The following is a 21,219-nucleotide window of genomic DNA, read 5'->3' as shown; positions in this document are numbered from 1 at the left end:
ACAAAATGTTCATCACTTAAATCAAGTTCTAGGAGAAAAAACCTGCCTGACCCACAAACACTAGAGGTGTATGGATGTCTTGTACTTAGACCATCATGGCACAAAAGGCCTTCGATCTCAGACTCGGCCCCTTATATTAAGACTCTTACTTCTCTAAATAGTTGAATATGAAGAAACTGTAAATGTTTATTTGGATTACTTGTTTTAGTTGTTCCCTGGCTTCTAAATCAGAGTAATATCTTTGTGACTAATACCACTCAAAAAAAAGTAAGAAAGAAAAAAGAAAAAGAAATCAAACCATGCATTTCCAAGACTCTGTTTTCATTTAGGGAAGAAAATATGTTTTCCTTTCTAAGCATCAGCCACATGCAGGGTCATACCTTTTCTACACCATTTTATAGTATTGAATTAAACTTTGATTACAAAATAAAAAGGCCATATTGTTTTCATATATAATTTATTTTCATTTTTATGATGTATTTTGTAGAAATAGTAGTTTTTCGTAATCGGCCCTGTCTATTGCAAACATATTGAAGGGACACCCTAATCCCAGACAAAAAAAATATAATCAAGTAGGAATCATTAGAAATAGAATTCGCCAAGGATAAGTAACCTATGAGTAATACCAAATGAGCAATCCTAATAATACAATCATAAAATTATCATATGGATTAAGCATGTGGCATTTATGTATACATGTATATATATTTATGTATCTATATGTATATCTACATATCTATGTCTATATCAATATCTATATCTAAGCAAAAAAGTGTGGAGATTTGGAGGGAGAAACGTAGAAAGGAACATGGTATGATTATATTAGTTGTAGGTTGATGTCATTATGCAGGTGAAGGCAGGTACAGGATAGAAGGAGGCCTGTCAATGGATGAGAACAAAGGATAGGTAGGAGGAAGAAGGAGCTGAGAGAATGTGGCAACCGAGATTAAGATTCCTCTCTGCACATATTACAGGTTGTTATGATTATTCTTAAGGGATGGACGTGTATAGGATTTTGTGTTTTCTAGATGGGCAAGTTATATCTTATTAATTGGATCAGAGGATATTGTGTGATGTGTTCTTTCATGTGGTAAATTAATTGAATTTAAGAGTGTGTATTGTGGCCAGATGCACCTTGCCTGCCATGAAATTGGGATGTGTATGACTAACTTGGTGGAAACCAGTCAAGAGAGCTGTGACTGAGGTTGGGGTGGCCTGACAGGGTACTGTATTGGAATGGCTTTCAGACAACGGGTCAGAAAGTAGATGAGGGTAGTGTGGAGCCACTGAGATAAATTAGCACTAGATTCATTGGCCAGCTGGATCCAGAACTACTGAGAGCACTACCACCAGGGTATGCATGGGAACCATTTCCGCCGATTTTTTATTTTTACACCAACAATTAGTATCTCACATATTTTAATAAATTTACTATTAAATTTATAAATTTATAGTGTGTTAATTGTATCACACTTGCCTTATATCCCCATCTTCATCTACTTCTTTTTTGATGTAATTCTTGCATGTTATTTACTTCTTAAACAATCTAGATTCCATATATGTAATAAAACATAATATTTGCAAAGTATACTAATGTCCAGTTCTTTTAATTGTCCTGTAAATAGAGAGACTGTTTCTTAGTCTTCCTGGTTAAATAATAAACCATTGTGTGTACTCATCAGATTTCCTTTAGTCATGTCTTGATGGACACCAAGGCTGATTTCATATCTGGTTAGGAGTAATGCAGTAATAAATATAGATGTGCACTGATAACTTTTGTATGCTGATTTATATCCTCATTGGTGCAAAGCCATAAACCCTATTGTTAGGTCCTGTGGTAACTTTAGGTCGAGTGTTTGGAAGAACCTCCGCAGTGATTTAGATAAGGTATACTCACTTGCACTCCCAGATGCAACATAAATGGATTCCCTTTTCTTACACATCTCCCTACAAGTTTTTGATATTGCTTTTTTCATAGTAATAGATATTTTAGGACTATCGAATCTCAGTACATTTTTGACATAAATTTATCTAGTGAGCAGACATAGTGGGCATACATTTATTTCTTGGCCGTTTTTATTTTAATTTATTCTTATTGGATTTTTTATTTACACTTCAAATGTTATCCCCTTTCCCATCCATAAGTCCCCTATCCCATCCTCACTCCCCCCTTCTTTTATGAGGGTGTTCCCCTTTCCCAACTACCCATTCCTTTCTACCTCTCCGCCCTGATAAACTCTTAGGGGACTATGTGTGGGGGGGAGGACCAGCCTTGGCAGGACCAAGGGCTTCTCCTCCCATTGGTGCCCAACAAGGCCATCCTCTGCTACATATGCAACTGGAACCATGGGTCTGTCCGTGTGTACTCTTTGGATGGTGGTTTAGTCCCTGGGAGCTCTAGTTGGTAGGTATTGTTGTTCTTATGGAGTTTCAAGCCCCTTCAGCTCCTTTGATCCTTTCTCTAATTCCTCCAATGGGGACCCTATTCTTAGTTCAATGGTTTGCTACTAAAATCCCCCTCAGTATTTTTCAGGCTCTGACAGACCCTCTCAGGAGCAATATCAGGCTATTGTCAGCATGTACTCCATAGCATCTGCAATAATATCTGGTTTGGTGGCTGTATGTATATGGGTTGTATCCCCTGATGAAAGGCCATTCCTTCAGTCTTTGCTCCAAACTTTGTCTCCATATTTCTTCCTATGAATATTTTTGTTCCCCCTTTTAAGAAGGACTGATGCATCTGCACTTTGGTGCATTTGCATGCACTTGCACTTCTTATGTTTCATGTGGTCTGTGGATTGTATCTTGGGTAACTTGAACTTTTGGGCTAACATTTACTTACAAGTGAGCACATACCATGTGTGTGTGTGTGTGTGTGTGTGTGTGTGTGTGTGTGTGTGTGTGTGTGTGTGATTGGGTTTCTTCACTCAGGATGATATTTTCTAGTTCCATCCATTTGCCTATGAATTTCGTGAAGTCATTGTTTTTAACAGCTGATTAGTACTCCACTGTGTAGATGTACCACATTTTCTGTATTCATTCCTCTGTTGAAGGGCATCTGGGTTCTTCCCAGCTTCTGGTATTATAAATAAGGCTGCTATGAACATAGTGGAGTATGTGTCTTTGTTATATGTTGGCACATCATTTGAGTATATGCCCAGGAGTAGAATAGCTGGGTTCTCATGTAGTACTATGTTCAATTTTCTGAGGAACTTCTAGAATAAATTCCTGAGTGGTTTTACCAGATTGCCATCCCACCAACAATAGAGGAGTGTTCCTCTTTCTTCACATCCTCACCATCACCTTTGTCACCTGAGTTTTTGATCTTAGCCATTCTCACTGGTGTGAGGTGGAATCTCAAGGTTGTTTTGATTTCCATTTCCCTGATGACTAAGGATGTTGAACATTACTTCATGTACTTCTTATCCATTTGATATCCCTCAGTTAATAATACTTTGTTTATCTCTGTACCCCATTTTTTAAATAGGGTTATTTTACTCTCTAGAGTCTAACTTCTTGAGTTGCTTGTATATATTAGATAATAGTCCTCTATCAGATGTAGAATTGGTAAACATCTTTTCCCAAACTGTTGGTTGCTCTTTTGTCCTAATGACAGTGTCCTTTGCCTTACAGATGCTTTGCAGTTTTATGAAGTCCCACTTGTCAATTCTTGATCTTAGAGTATAAGTCATTGGTCTTCTGTTCAAGAAATTTTCTCCAGTGCTCATGTGTTTGAGGGTGTTCCCCACTTATTTTTGTATTAGTTTGAGTGTATCTGGTTTGATGTGGAGGTCCTTGATCCACTTGGACTTGAGCTTTGTACAGGGTGATAAGAATGGATTGGTTTGCAATTTTGGAGAAGGTAGCATGTGGTGCTGAGGATGAAATGTTCTATAGGTATCTGTTAAATCCATTTGGTCCATAAATTCTGTTAGTTTCTCTATGTCTCTGTTTAGTTTCTGTTTCCACGATCAGCCCATTGATGAGCATGGGGTGTTGAAATCTGCCACTGTTATTGTGTGAGGTGCAGTGTGTGCTTTGAGCTTTAGTAAGGTTTCTTTTAAGAATGTAGGTGCCATTGCATTTGGAACATAGATATTCAGTGTTGAGAGTTCATCATGGCCAATTTTTTTCCTTTGATGAATATGAAGTGTCCTTCCTCTCTTTTTTCATACCTTTTCACTGAAAGTCAATTTTATTCAGTATAGAATTGGTACCCAAGCCTGTTTCTTGGGACTATTTGATTGAAAAATTGTTTTCCAGCCTTTCACTCTGATGCAGTATCTTTCTTTGTCACTCAGGTGTGTTTCCTCTATGCAACAAAATGCTGGGTCCTCTTTGCCTATCTAGTCTGTTAGTCTATGTTCTTTTATTAGGGAACTGAGTCCATTGATGTGAAGAGATATTAAGTGATACTGATTGTTGTTTCCTATTATTTTTGTTGTTAGAGGTGAAATTATGTTTCTGTTGTCTCTCTTCGTTTGGGTTTATTTCAAGAAGATTACTTTTTTGCTTTTTCTAAGGTGTAGTTTCCCTCCTTGTGTTGGAGTTTTCCATGTATTATCCTTTGTAAGGCTGGATTTATAGAAAGATATTAAGTAAATTTGGTTTTGTCATGGAATATCTTGGCATCTCCATCTATGTTAATTGAGAGTTTTTCTGGATACAGTAGCCTCGGCTGACATTTGTGTTCTTTTAGGGTCTGTATGACATCTGTCCAGGATCTTCTGGCCTTCATTGTCTCTGGTGATGATAGTTTTTGCTATCCTGGGTTTTTTGTTGTTCCAAATGAATTTGCAAATTGCTCTTTTAACTCTGTGAGGAACTGAGTTGGAATTTTGATGGAGATTGCATTGAATCTGTGGATTGCTGTTGGCAAGGTGGCCATTTTTACAATAGTAATCCTGCCAATCCAGGATGATGAGAGATCTTTCCATTTTATGAGATCTTCAATTTCTTTCTTCAGAGACTTGAAGTTCTTAGCCATTTTTACTACTTATTTTGTAAACTCAGTTCAATCCATTTGTCTATTTGTCTATTTAGTAAATTGACTTTTTTCTCTTTATGTAAATTGTTAGAAGTTGTTTATATTATCCTGGTGGGTATATGACTTTTTTCTTCTATAGACTAAATTATCACTTTTTCCTTCTTTCTGTGATATCCAAAATGTTTTTAGTTAAATTCAAGTTCACATAAAAATTGTTGCTTTTCTTTTTCCTGCACTCCTGAAGTCATGATGTGAATTCTGAAATATGTGATCACATTGTGAATTCTGAAAGAGTGATCTACAAAATCTTTTGTCTTCTGGCAGTCCTGAGCACTAGAGCATACTGTTAATCCAATTGCTTTCTGTAAACCAGAGCTGAATGAAGTCAACTATAGGTAAATATGTGGAACAAGCAACCAGTTGACAAGGACTGAGAAGACATAGAAAAGAGAAAGGAGGGTCTTTAGATTGAAGAGTCTTTAATTCAGTGTGGAAAAGAAAAAGGGACTTTTTTGTTCTGGAAAATCTGGAGAGTAGGAATGTCTGCTGCTTGCTTTCACTGCCTCTGTGAGTTGACAGGCTTTAACCACAGCCTCTGGCTCCTGAGTCTGCATTTTGTAAATCGATCTTTTGTGATTTTGTTTTAAAAACAACAAAATAGATTCAGATAGGCATATAAACACATAATCCCATCTTTTCAAATTTGAGTTATCTTCACCTGTACTTGATCCATAAGTTTCAAACACCTTGATAAAGGCATGGTATCAAATAGCTGCTTTATATATTTTGTTTAAAAAAACTGACTAATCTCCTTAGGAAGAACAACAATATGAACTAACTAGACCCACCAGAGCTCCCTGGGACTGAACAACCAAAGATAGAGCAAACATGGAGTGAACCACTGCTCCAGCTGCATATGTAACAGAGGATTGCCTTAACTGGCATCAGTGGGAGTGGAAACCCTTTGTCCTCTGGAGCTCAGTGCCCCAGAATTGGGAGATGCTAGGGCAGTGAAATGGGAGTGGGTATGTGGGTGGGGGAAAACCCTCATAGAGGAAGGAGGGGGAGGGGATGGAGATTTTGGAGAGTGGAAACCTGGAAGGGCCACAATATTTGATATGTAAATAAATAAAATAACCAATACAACAAACTGTCTAAAAAGAAACTCTAAACTAACAGTCTCTTTTTTTTCTTCCTTGTTACCCACCCAAAATGCAGATGTACTGAAATCAGCAAGGAGTTAGAAAGAATACCATGTAAATTCTTTCAAAGTAAGTGTGCTGTATTTTAATGAAGAAAAGCAAATTACTACCTGTTGTATAATACCCAATACTCTGCTATGTGAATCTAAGTGTTTCTTGTAATATTGTTCAAACCCCATTCTTAATATAGTGAGTAATGTTAAATTTAGAATGAACATTTCTATATTCTTGAGTGCAAACTGTAATACTACATGTACTTTTCTTCTCTCTAACACCTTACAACCTATCTGATTCATTTTCAATTATTTTTCCTTAAGAACAGCAAAATAATAATATATCTGATAAAGACTCAATTCTCTAACAGTATTAGTGGATTTCTGGTAAACTCTCCAATCCCAGGAAATAGGCAATGTTTTTATTTTTTTCCATCTTTAGTGACATTTCCATATTTTGTTTTCCTTATGTGCTGTGCCTCTAAACAAGATACTCTTCAAGATATAAATTCTCATCTGTGTTAGAGAATTGGTTCACCATTTCTGTGGGTATGATCTTTCAAAGGGATGGTATGCTCTAGTTCATTACTGAGAATATGCTGGGACCTTGATATTAAAATGAAATGGAAATGACTTGAATTTTATTGTTAAGATGGATCCAGGACTGAATTTTTTGATATTCTGTCCTAATAGATTTAGGTATCAGATTTGTTCTATGCATAGAAATAAATCTATTAAGATTTTATGTGACCTGCCAATCATCAGCTCAATGGACATTACAGATAAACACATATTAATTTACTATTTATAAACATTAATTAATCCCAGTGTGTGAACAAGTTATATTTTACACCTTCTTAAAATGTTTGTATTCAAATTTTGAAAAGCAGGACTATTAGGAATGCTTACTATCATTGAATTTAATAAAATAATTCTATCATCTCATTTCTAATTTTATAGTCTCATAACAGTATTTGTCAAAATTATACATTTTTATGATTTATAACAGTGTGGAATGATTTCCTCCAAGATCTGTATAGGATTCTTTGAAAAATATACATCAATTGTATATAAAATACAATTCCTTTTTTAAAAGTATGTTATTTCCTAGAATATGCATGGAAACTTAAGAACAGTTTCATTATTTTAGTAATTTTGACATGAGAAAATACTGCTATAAGGAGCTGTTGTTCATCTTACTTCTTGAGCTCCATGTGGTCTGTGAATTGTATCTTGGTAATTCGAGCTTTTGGGGAATGTCGTGGGGGTGGGAGGAGAGGGGTGGATGGGGAGGGGCACACCCTTATAGAAGAAGGGAAGGGGATGGTCTAGGGGGCTTATATCTGGGAAACTAGGAAAGGGAATAACATTTGAAATGTAAATAAAAATATCCAATAGAAAAAAAGAAAGGGAGCTGTTGTTTTTTGAATATTTACTAATTGCACTGAGAGGAAATAACTGTTAGAATTGACTTCAAATTACATTTTTTGCTTTTGTAATATTTTGCTTTAGTACCTAAACTGTTTAAACTACATCCTACTTACCAAGAAAAATACTTCATGTGTCAACACAAATAAATATGTGAATGTATGAGATAAAATAAGTAAAAATATGTCTGTCTGCATACATATATGTTTACAATGTTAAGACTTATGTGTTTATTCATGTAAACTTATACAGGATTTATCACGTGGGAGTCAGTCTTTAAAAAAATCCTTTCTTTGTATAATAGTAGGTTTAAAAATCTGTTTGTCAATAATATTGTTTTAACGAGAAGTATTCAGGCAATACTAATAATAACTAACTTTTTTTTCTGATAGGAATGTAACTTTTCCTTTATTTTTTACTTATTTTAATTATTGGATATTTTAAGTATTTACATTTCAAATGTTATCCCCTTTCCTTGATTCCCCCTCTCTCACTGCCCTCCTCCTGCTTCTATGAGTACGCTCCCCCTCCCACCTACTCACTTCCACCTTTCTAACCTGGCATCCACCTACACTGGGGTATCAAGTCTTCTCAGGACCAAAGACCTGTTGATGCCAAACAATGCTATTTTTTGATACATATGCTGCTGGTGTCATGGGTCCCTCCATGTGTATTCTTTGGTTGGTGGTTTAGTCCCTGGAAGCTCTGGGGGGGGGGTCTGGTTGGTATATATGGTTTTTCTTCCTATGAGGTTGCAAATCCCTTCAGCTCCTTCAGTCCTTTTCTTAACTTTTCCATTGCTGTGCTTGTGCTTAGTCCAACAGTTGGCTGCAAACATCCTCATCTGTATTTGTCAAACTCTGGCAGAGACTCTCAGGAAGCATCCATCTCATGCTCCGGTAAGCAAGCACTTCTTGGCATCAGCAATAATGTCTCGGTTTGCTGGCTGCATATTAGATAGATCCTCAGGTGGGGCAGTCTCTGGTTGGCCTTTCCTTCAGTCTTTGTTCCACTCTTTGTCCCTGTATTTTCTTTAGAAAGGAGCAATTCTGGGTTAAAAATTTGAGAAGGTTAGGTGGCCCCATCCCCCAACTGGAGGCCTTGCCTAACCACTGAATATGGTTCTACAAGTTCCCCCTCCCTTTTGTTCGGCATTTTGGCTAATTTTATCCCTGTTGGGAATAGCTACCAGCAAGTCCCAGATGCTATGAAAGCAATAGGCTCCCAGGACCCAACATCTAGTTTTCTAAATTCCTTTTGCCACATCTAAAAACTGTGGAATAATAGCTATATTCAATATTACTGCTCTTTTTACATCTTTCAAGATCATGGAGACTTGGATTAAATACTAACCTTTTTCTTATCTTATACTTAATCATTTATTTTACTTTCATGGAATATGTGGCAGTACCAAAACATCCTTGTCATGTTTTAGAAATTAGCTACATGTGTGAAGCATCATTTTACAATCTGTAATTCGAGTTACATTTAAAGTGCTATGAAATCAAATACCTTTTCTATAATATAACCTTCAGAATTAACATGTAAGGAAAAGTACTTTCCTAATACTTATTTATATTATTATTTGTAATAGTAAATAATATTAATTATATTAATTTTCTTCTATAATGGTTAATTCATTGCAAAAATTACATCTATAATATATGTACATGCATCCATATTTATTTACACGTTGGCAGTCTACTTTCTTGGCACTAGAATAATAATGTTCATATTTATGCCAGAATGGTTATTTGTAGTGAAATTGAAATTAAAATCTGTTCATTGTTATCGGTGCATTTTTTGACAAGATCTACAATGACAAGAATTACTTCATGATCCTGTAACAGCTATTTTTCCATAGAGCTGTAAGAAACCCAACATCCAGGTGTTAAATTTAGCTTCTCATGTCTACAGTACAGCCTTGTGTTGCCCATGGGCATCTACTCATTTTTTTTAATGGTCTTTTCATTGGATTTGAGTTTTTTTTTATTAACTTGAGTATTTCTTATATACATTTCGAGTGTTATTCTACTCATTCTTTTGACTCAGCTGCTCCTCTGTATATGCCTGTGTCTGCTTCCCTGTGTCTACAGGTCTCTCTGTGTCCTAATTGCCATTTACAAAGACACCAGGGAGGGATTAAGGATTTGGATGAAGATCAATATTACAGAAAGACCCACTTTTATCTCCTTTATCTTTTAAAAATCCTTTTTCCCAAATTCAGCCACACTCCAAAGTACTAGTATCTAACCCACAGGCAAGTGAATTTTAATGACATAATTGGGATAAAAGCTCTTGTTTCTATTCTCAAAACAGAAATAATTTTGCTAAGTTTTACTTTAATTGCTTGATTAAATAAATGTATCTTTATGAAACAAAAAGACTGCTTTTTAATTTATACAACTTTAAAATGATTTATTTACTCTTGTATGTGAACGTTGGTTACATATAGTGAATCGTTGGAAACAGAGGAGTTTGATTATTAAATATCTGAACATATGTGTTCTTGTGTAATTTCCGGAGAATGTTATCAACATTTTGGAAGATTGGTTTATATAGAAACTGGTGCCATATGTATTATTTCTTTTATTCTAAATGTATTGTTACACACACTGGAAAATCTTATGACACCTTCTTCCTACCCTGGAGAACGCTCAGCAAGGATGAGAGTATGGTGGTACATAAAATAATATTCATGCTGTTCTCTTCACTTTAAAATAATGATGAAGGCCTAAATTTGAAGAAAGAGAGTACTATTTGCATGGTGCAACTTTGAGAATAATGTGAACTGAAAATTCTGAATTAAAAGAAAGCTCCTTCCCCAACATGATGGATTATAATTGAGCAGACCACAAATATGAAGATGTTTGGGAATCCAGATATTTGTCTTGAACCTTTGGACCCTACAAGCAATCACATTTCTTATCTAGGGATATCATATTTTCACTGTACATTGCTTATTTCTTAAGTCTTTGGGAAAGTTGTACAAGACACTGCATCCAACTATTTGCTAAGCTTTTTAAATGTCACTTTGCTTGGGCATGAGTATCATCTTATAAAATGACTTAGATTTGTGTCCACATTTGATGAAATTTAATGTTGAACAGTGAAATAAAGTGTGAATCTCTGTAGTGGCTGTATGCTGACTCAGTAGCTTAAAACATAAAGATAATCTGGAATGGTTGAAAAGCACTTAAAGAAACGTTCAACCTCCTTTAGCAACTTCTTTAAACAACACAGAAATACACAAGGTGTCAGTGAAGAAAGGAAAGAAGAGAAAGGAAGGAAGGAAAGGTGGAAAGAAGGAAAGGTTGAGAGGGAGACAGACAGGAAAAGAAGGAGGAAGTTTTCAATTGTAACAAATCATTAATAGTTGAATAAATGCCACTATGGAATGAATATCTCTATATTAGAAATCTATATTGTATTAAATTTTATATGCATATGTAATGTCTCTCTCTCTCTCTCTCTCTATATATATATATATATATATATATAACTTTAGTAAATATCAAATATTAAAGTATCTTGGCTTATAAACAGCAAAATTTTTACACTGTTTAAACAGAAACTACAATGCCAGTCACACTGAAATATTTGTAACCAGCCCACAAATGTACGTCGACAAGTTCTCACTGAAATCATACCATCAAATGCATTACTGAAGAGGAGACATTATAGATAACTCCTCACTTTGACAAAGCTCCGAGCTTTGTATCTTTCTTTCTCATGTATGTCAGTATATTCCAATACCATGAGACAATAATCCATAACGATTCTGACTTTTGTGTCATTTGTAGTCCTCATAAAAGTGACTCAATTCATTTTCACAAATAAGTTAGATTCTAATCATGCTCTAAGATAAAAGAAAATATTAAGTAAGTATTCAAAGCATTCATGTAATAGCGTGATTAATTTCCAAGTGCTTTGAGCATCCTATTGACATAGTGTCAGAAACATGATAATAGCCACGAGCTGTTTCTTTATTTCTACTTAGTAAATAATGACTCATTCCTTCATAGACATTAAAAAATCCAATGCTCTGTTTCTAATGTGTTCAGTGCTCTATTAGGAAACAATAGCACGTCAGCCATTTCCTCTGCAGGATTTGGGGTACTGCTGCTTCATGAGATTTTTTCCTCTAAAGTAACCTTTCAAAGGCAGCCACAACAGCTTTTATTCTAGACCACACTGACACCTGACCTTTGTAAACTTATACATAAGAAAAAAGAAGAAAAAAGAAGATGCTAAGAGAGACACAGTTATCTGCTTCAAAATACAGCTATCCCCCCAAGGTACAGAGATATCATGACCTATAAAGTTCAGAACTGTGTTGGTTCTTCCTAACAATTACTCACAGCTATTATGATTCTCTCCCATCACTAAAAATGTCATAGCTAAGTTAACTGCTCCAGTTTGAGAAGGTAGGAAGGTACACGATTTGACAAGGAGCTGCTGTGTGATGGGTGGGTTTGATTTGATTACTGCCATTTCAAGCTGCTAATGCACCGGGTGACATAATGTGGCATTCTCTCTGAACTATGCCACTAACCCAGAATTTTTTAGAAGGAATTCTATGCTCATAAATTTCCTTGAGATACAATATTTTCATTTCAGTTAAATTTGCTTTGAGGTGACCAATGTTCAAGCTAATGATGTAATTATAAGTGTTAATGACAGTGTTATCAGATAATAACTGAGCTTTTTAAATTAGTGTATTTAGAACCATCCTTTGTGGACAGTTAAAAAATGAAAGACTTGGGTACTCCAGTTTAACATAGAAACTGATGATATCTTGTTTCTGAAACAAGCTTCTTTCTTCTCTAGTTTTTACTCCCCCACCCATAGCAATACCAATGGGTTTGTAAAATTTGACAGGCATGTTTGAGTTACTGAAAAAGAAACTAATTTGAAAACAACATACAACATGTAATTGATGTGAAGCTGTTGCTATAACTTGGTAGAAGTATATAGGCATTTTTGGTAGATAGTTTTATTTCAACTTAATGAAAGCAAGTCATTTGAGAGGATGGAATCTCAATTAAGAAAGTGGCTCTTTCGGTTGTAGATCTCTCCTGAGAGACACAGCCAGAATATAGCAAATACAGAGGCGAATGCCAGCAGCAAACCACTGAACTGAGAATAGGACCCCATTGAAGGGATCAGAGAAAGGACTGGAAGAGCTTGAAGGGGCTCGAGACCCCATATGTACAACAATGCCAAGCAACCAGAGCTTCCAGGGACTAAGCCACTACCTAAAGACTATACATGGACTGACCCTGGACTCTGACCTCATAGGTAGCAATGAATATCCTAGTAAGAGCACCAGTGGAAGGGGAAGCCCTTGGTCCTGCTAAGACTGAACCCCCAGTGAATGAGATTGTTGGGGCGAGGGCGGCAATGGGGGGAGGATGGGGAGGGGAACAGCCATAAAGAAGGGGAGGGGGAGGGATTAGGGGGATGTTTGCCCAGAAACTGGGAAAGGGAATAACACTCGAAATGTAAATAAGAAATACTCAAGTTAATAAAAAATAAAGTGGCTCTTTACTATTTACCTGCAGCCAAGCCTGCAGGGCATATTATAATTAGTGATTTACCAGAGAGGTCACTCCATTGTGGGAGGTACCATCATTGGGCTGCTGATCTTAATTTCTATAAGAAAGCAGGCTGAACAAGCCATCTGGAGCAAGTCAATAAGCAGCATCACTCGATGGCTTCTGTACGGGTTTCTGAATTCCGGATCTCTCCAAGTTTAACATGTATTTTGTCAAAGGTTATTTTCAGTATCTAATGAGAGTGGGTGGCCAGATGGAAGGGCACCCTTTCAGAGGTGTGGGTGGTGGGTAAAGAACAGCATGGGGAGGGGGTCTGGGAAGGTGGGTAACTTTTAGAATGTAAATAAATAAAATAAGTTAATAATAAAAAGGATAATGAACTATTATACGAACCTGTGAGTGAAACTTTCTTCTTACCCAAATTGCTCTGTTCATGGAATTTCATCACAGCAATAGTAACACTAACTAAAATACCATTTATATTCCAAATATAATTTTGTGCAAAATTTTTAGAGAAATATATATTTCTCAAGGATTTGAAACTTTCAGATGGTGGTCAGCCTCATTGGAAAGCACTCTGGGAAAAACTACCATGTTATCACTCAGACTCCTTTTAATCTTTGGCTCAGCCAGGAGCTTTTTATGTTATTACAGTTTATATTTGAAATGCAATGTGTATGTTTGAACACTGCTGTACAGCTCTTATATAATATGTATCAGTCAAATTCAAAAAGGTTATTGAACTAAACCTACACTTGTAAGTAGCAATGTGGCTTGTTAAAATAGTCTATAATGCTAAAAAGTCTATAAGATGATCCTTTCATTACTTTCACACGTAAGCAATTTTTAGAATTAAAATATGGACCAGAATCCTATGAGAGTAAATGTTCATTGTCACGAAGACAATGGTAACTGAATCTGCAAATATGTCATACAAACATCATTGACAGCATAGACTAAATGAGTTATAAGGCTTTACTAATATTTCACTTTACCAAGAAATTGACTTTGTTTAGATTGCCTAAGGAAATAATTTTATTTCAGTCAATAATATTCTTTAGTTCACAAGCTTGCATGCCACTGAGTAATGTTTCCATGAATATTTCATTCACAGTAGTGCTTAGTTGTGATTATTTCAAATGAACTCAACTATAAGTTACCTCTTACTAGATATTTGGCAGAAAGAAGTAAAAGCATCTAACAAGCACAACTGGTATCAAGGGTGTTTTATAGGGAATGACTTGGACGAATTTGAGCTTTCGCTAAAGAAGCTCTAAGAGAGCTCATTCTTTATGTCTGCCAGGATTGATTAAAGTCAAATTATAGACATGCAGACTGTGAAGACACATATTATGAGATTTCAAAGGGAAATAATGACACTCAGAAGCAGGGTCAAATACCATTCACATTATATTCCATCAAATAATCTGACCTCACTTTGCCCTGGTAATGAGAAACTGAGGGCAAAGTTAATAAGCTATGTTCTTTGATAGAGGAAACATTAGCACTGAAGCACAATTGATATGTTCAGTACTCCATGGAGCTTGCAGAGAGATAAGACAAAAAACAGATAAATTTGAAAATCATGTTATACACACCAGGAAGGAGTTTGAACAATTTTAAAGTCATGGACAAGGCTGGTACACAGAAGCATCTTGAACGTAAAAACCATTACCAAAATTAAACTTAAACTTTGCACTTTGTCTTGTGACATATGGAATGGTGTCTTAAACCTAGAAATGTACCATTAAAGTCTCCATATTCATATTAGTTTGAAGGAATGGTGCCTGACCTCAACTTCAACTGCTACAATTACATTGTTGGGGAACTTTTTTCTGGGACCAGCTAACAAGACCAACATATCCCTGTGCAGCTAGTAAAATATTGGAGCAAGCTATATACCAAGCTAGCAGTGGAAAATAGCATCATTAGCCAAATGGTACTATTTTTATTATGATAAAAATTATAACTTAAATTTATTTGCTTTTCTTTATTATTTTTCAAGGTTGACCCTCACTGTAAACTGCCATCTTGCCTGGAAGTCTATGTAGACAAGGCTGGCTGGAAACAGGCTGCTGAACATGTTAGGACTAAAGGCATGGACCTCCATCCAAAGCTGATACAGTTATACTTCTGAAATAATGTTCTGGTGAGAACTCTTGGTTCTTTACTTCATCCTTACCTCTGTCCTTTGACTTTTTACAATAACTGTAACAACCCATGGTTACTGTGGCAACAGCTTCCAACTCATTTCCATCACTCATTTATCACTGTTTGTTTCCTTTCAGCATTCTTCTGTAGCAACCCACTGACTTCACAGTGTGGAAGATGATGAAGCTGTTGCCTTGCTTGCCCATAGCTTGGATTCCTAGTTTGGATACCTTGCTGGCAGGATAAAGTTGTATTTACAGTACCAGGAGACATTTAGAAATTTCTCCCCTGTTCAAATAACTTTCTTCAGTGCTCATTTGCGCCAGAGGTAATGAAGTCTCCACACCTATGCCCACCCCTAGTGTTGCAGAACAATTCACAGAAAAGAACTTTGTCTCATTTCTCTTTTGCTCTTCTTTGTTTTTTTTAAATCATTGTTGCATTTTGAAAATCTATAGAGTAGAAATAAAGCTTACTTATCTACCCTCCCCTTCTCCATGCTTTGCAATAGATACAAAAACTGTGAAAGTATTTTTAGGAGACACCAAATGTCCACAGAATATAAATGCATGTTACTACCGGAAAACTATGACAGGCTAGTAAGAGATAAACCACCTTCATTAAATAAATTCTTTTTAATTTCCCAAAATAGGTCAGGTTAGGAAGCTAATTAAGTTGGCCCTCATTTTATCTTGAAAATGAAGACTCCTTAAAATAGATTAAAATATTCTTATGTAAAGGTTTTTGTTAGAATAACAAGTAAAGATGGAAACAAATATGTCACAAGACTTCCAAAAAGGATAACAATCTCTGTATGACAGACTAGAAAATTAATTAATCAATAACAGTACGTTTGATCATAAAAATGTTTCAATGCCTGTGTGGGAGTTCCCTCACCCACTAGTAAAACTATTTTAATGTGGCCCATGTTCTTTTCTGACTTGACATTAAAGTACCCAGACTGGGATAAAAGTGCTTTGACCTTTACAGGTGTGCTATGATTACAGATATTTTAAACTGATTTAGTTTTAAAAAGAAGACCCTAGAGATTTTCAGAGTTTTAGAAACAGATAAGTGACTTCTAAAAAATGAAATTCCCTACTTACAGTAAACAATTAAAAGGTACTTAAGCCATAAACTTTACTTTGAAAAAACAAACAAACTCAACACTTAAAAGAATTGTGTCATGTCTTGGATTCCTATATTATTGCCAGATAGAGTTGAGATTTCAGAAAATGAAACAGATCAAAGCAAACCTGGAAGAAAGACAACAAGCTACAAAACTACCAAAAAGTACCTTACTGCCCATGGATTCCCTTTTCTAGTAGGTGGAATCATACCCTCTACTATATATATATTTTAATGTGCCATGGTAAACCACATGTTTTAAATTAAAAAAATTTAAAATATGACACAGCCTTCCATCGTGATGAAAGCAAAATAGTATATTTTATTCCTTGTAGAAGCTGTTCTAGTGCATCCATTACAGCTAAATGTGGAAATATTGTTGTGATCTCAGATATGTGACAGCATATAGGATACAAACATGCTATAAGGCACATAAAACACAAAACTTTGCTCAGATCTGTGCCTACGCCGTTTTTTAAAATTTATTTTTTATTTTAAATTTTATTTATTTATTTTTTCCCACCCACTCCCTCCTGCCTCCCCACCCTGCATTCCCGTACACTGGGGCATCAAGCCATCACAGGACCAGGTGCCTCTCCTCCCATTAATGCCAAACAAGGTCATTCTTTGCTACAAATGTGTCTGGAGCCACAGGTCCCTCCATGAGTACTCTTTGGTTGGTGTTTTAGTCTCTGGGAGGTTTGGGTTGGTCTGGTTGGTTGATATTGTTGTTCTTCGTATAAGGTTGCAAGCTCCTTCAGTCCTTTGTCTAACTCCTCTTTTGGTGACACCATTCTTAGTCCAATGGTTGGCTGTGAGCATCCACCTCTATTTTTCAGGCTCTGGCGGAGCCGCTTGGGAGAAAGCTATATCAGGCTTCTCACAGTATGTACTTCCTGGTACCCACAATAGTGACTGGGTTTGTGCTCAGCTATTAAAAACAATGACTTCATGAAATTCTTAAGCAAATAGATGAAACTAGAAAGTACCACCCTGACTGAGGTAACCCACTTACAAAATAACGTGCTATGCACTCACTGGTAAGTGGATATTAGCCAAAATGCTCAGCATACCCAAGATACAATTCAGAGAACATACGAAGCTCAAGAAGAAGGAAGACAAAAGTGTAGATGCTTCAGTCCTTCTTAAAAGGGGGAACAAAATACTCACAGAAGGAAATATGGAAACAAACTGTGGAGCAGAGACTGAAAGAAAGGCCATGGAGAGACTGCTCCACCTGGGGATCCATTCCATATACAGTCGTATATACCATTTGTAATCAGGAATGCCAACCAGCTGTTAAAGGAGGTTAGATGTGCAGAACCACAGCCAAACACTAGGATCCAAAAGAATCCTGTGTCAGTGAAACAGAGGATGATTGTAGGAACCAGAGGGACGGAGGACACCATGGAACATGTAAGAATCAAGTAGGGCCTCCTGGTTGCTGCTGCCTCTGCAGAGAGCCTGTGGGCAGCACCCCACGAGCGAACCTGAGCCTCGGGACCACAGGTAAGACCAAATTTTCTGCTGCAAGAAAGCTGCCTGGTGAGCTTGGGACACACGGAAGCAGAATTTCTCTAAGACCAGGCACGTTCTGTGTTTACCGGAAGTCCCACACCCACGGATCCCGGCCCGCAGCAGCTCTCTGCTCCCAGACCCGGTGAGAGAGAGACCCAACCGCCTGGTCAGGTGGGCACTCCTGAGGCTGCAGAGCGGAAGAGACAACCAACTCTGCTCACCGCTGCCCACATCCCTGGCCCAAGAGGAAACTGTATAAGGCCTCTGGGCTCCCATGGAGGAGGGCCCAGGAGCAGCAGGACCCCTGCCTGAGACACCCCCGGAACCTGAAAGAAACAGACCGGATAAACAGTTCTCTGCACCCAAATCCCATGGGAGGGAGAGCTAAACCTTCAGAGAGGCAGACAAGCCTGGGAAACCAGAAGAGACTGCTCCCTGCACACACATCTCGGACGCCAGAGGAAAAAGCCAAAGACCATCTGGAACCCTGGTGCACTGAAGCTCCCGGAAGGGGCGGCACAGGTCTTCCTGGTTGCTGCCGCTGCAGAGAGCCCGTGGGCAGCACCCCACGAGCGAACTTGAGCCTCAGGACCACAGGTAAGACCAAATTTTCTGCTGCAAGAAAGCTGCCTGGTGAACTCAAGACACAGGCCCACAGGAACAGCTGAAGACCTGTAGAGAGGAAAAACTACACGCCCGAAAGCAGAACACTCTGTCCCCATAACTGACTGATTGAGAGGAAAACAGGTCTACAGCACTCCTGACACACAGGCTTATAGGACAGTCTAGCCACTGTCAGAAATAGCAAAACAAAGTAACACTAGAGATAATCTGATGGCGAGAGGCAAGCGCAGGAACCCAAGCAACAGAAACCAAAAATACATGGCACCATCAGAGCCCAATTCTCCCATCAAAACAAACATGGAATATCCAAACACACCAGAAAAGCAAGATCTATTTTCAAAATCATATTTGATCATGATGCTGGAGGACTTCAAGAAAGACATGAAGAACTCTCTTAGAGAACAAGTAGAAGCCTACAGAGAGGAATCGCAAAAATGCCTGAAAGAATCGCAAAAATCCCTGAAAGAATTCCAGGAAAACATAAATAAACAAGTAGAAGCCCATAGAGAGGAGACACAAAAATCCCTGAAAGAATTCCAGGAAAACACAATCAAACAGTTGAAGGAATTAAAAATGGAAATAGAAGCAATCAAGAAAGAACACATGGAAACAACCCTGGATATAGAAAACCAAAAGAAGAGACAAGGAGCTGTAGATACAAGCTTCACCAACAGAATACAAGAGATGGAAGAGAGAATCTCAGGAGCAGAAGATTCCATAGAAATCATTGACTCAACTGTCAAAGATAATGTGAAGCAGAAAAAGCTACTGGTCCAAAACATACAGGAAATCCAGGACTCAATGAGAAGATCAAACCTAAGGATAATAGGTATAGAAGAGAGTGAAGACTCCCAGCTCAAAGGACCAGTAAATATCTTCAACAAAATCATAGAAGAAAACTTCCCTAACCTAAAAAAAAGAGATACCCATAGACATACAAGAAGCCTACAGAACTCCAAATAGATTGGAGCAGAAAAGAAACACCTCCCGTCACATAATTGTCAAAACACCAAAAGCACAAAATAAAGAATATTAAAAGCAGTAAGGGAAAAAGGTCAAGTAACATATAAAGGGAGACCTATCAGAATCACACCAGACTTCTCGCCAGAAACTATGAAGGCCGGAAGATCCTGGACTGATGTTATACAGACCCTAAGAGAACACAAATGCCAGCCCAGGTTACTGTATTCAGCAAAACTCTCAATTAACATTGATGGAGAAACCAAGATATTCCATGACAAAACCAAATTTACACAATATCTTTCCACAAATCCAACACTACAAAGGATAATAAATGGTAAAGCCCAACATAAGGAGGCAAGCTATACCCTAGAAGAAGCAAGAAACTAATCGTCTTGGAAACAAAACAAAGAGAATGAAAGCACATAAACATAACCTCACATCCAAATATGAATATAACGGGAAGCAATAATCACTATTCCTTAGTATCTCGCAATATCAATGGCCTCAACTCCCCAATAAAAAGACATAGATTAACAAACTGGATATGCAACGAGGACCCTGCATTCTGCTGCCTACAGGAAACACACCTCAGAGACAAAGACAGACACTACCTCAGAGTGAAAGGCTGGAAAACAACTTTCCAAGCAAATGGTCAGAAGAAGCAAGCTGGAGTAGCCATTCTAATATCAAATAAAATCAATTTCCAACTAAAAGTCATCAAAAAAGATAAGGAAGGACACTTCATATTCATCAAAGGAAAAATCCACCAAGATGAACTCTCAATCCTAAATATCTATGCCCCAAATACAAGGGCACCTACATACGTAAAAGAAACCTTACTAAAGCTCAAAACACACATTGCACCTCACACAATAATAGTGGGAGATTTCAACACACCACTCTCATCAATGGACAGATCATGGAAACAGAAATTAAACAGTGATGTCGACAGACTAAGAGAAGTCATGAGCCAAATGGACTTAACGGATATTTATAGAACATTCTATCCTAAAGCAAAAGGATATACATCTTCTCAGCTCCTCCTGGTACTTTCTCCAAAATTGACCATATAATTGGTCAAAAAACGGGCCTCAACAGGTACAGAAAGATAGAAAAAATCCCATGCGTGCTATCGGACCACCACGGCCTAAAACTGGTCTTCAATAACAATAAGGGAAGAATGCCCACATATAAGTGGAAATTGAACAATGCTCTACTCAATGATAACCTGGTCAAGGAAGAAATAAAGAAAGAAATTAAAAACTTTTTAGAATTTAATGAAAATGAAGATACAACATACCCAAACTTATGGGACACAATGAAAGCTGTGCTAAGAGGAAAACTCATAGCGCTGAGTGCCTGCAGAAAGAAACAGGAAAGAGCATATGTCAGCAGCTTGACAGCACACCTAAAAGCTCTAGAACAAAAAGAAGCAAATACACCCAGGAGGAGTAGAAGGCAGGAAATAATCAAACTCAGAGCTGAAATCAACCAAGTAGAAACAAAAAGGACCATAGAAAGAATCAACAGAACCAAAAGTTGGTTCTTTGAGAAAATCAACAAGATAGATAAACCCTTAGCCAGACTAACAAGAGGACACAGAGAGTGCGTCCAAATTAACAAAATCAGAAATGAAAAGGGAGACATAACTACAGATTCAGAGGAGA

The sequence above is a fragment of the Rattus norvegicus genome, chromosome 2 (genome assembly GCF_021556685.1).
Source record: "Rattus norvegicus strain SHRSP/BbbUtx chromosome 2, alternate assembly SHRSP_T2T, whole genome shotgun sequence".
Classification (NCBI taxonomy): Eukaryota; Metazoa; Chordata; class Mammalia; order Rodentia; family Muridae; genus Rattus; species Rattus norvegicus.
This window is presented reverse-complemented; position numbering follows the sequence as displayed.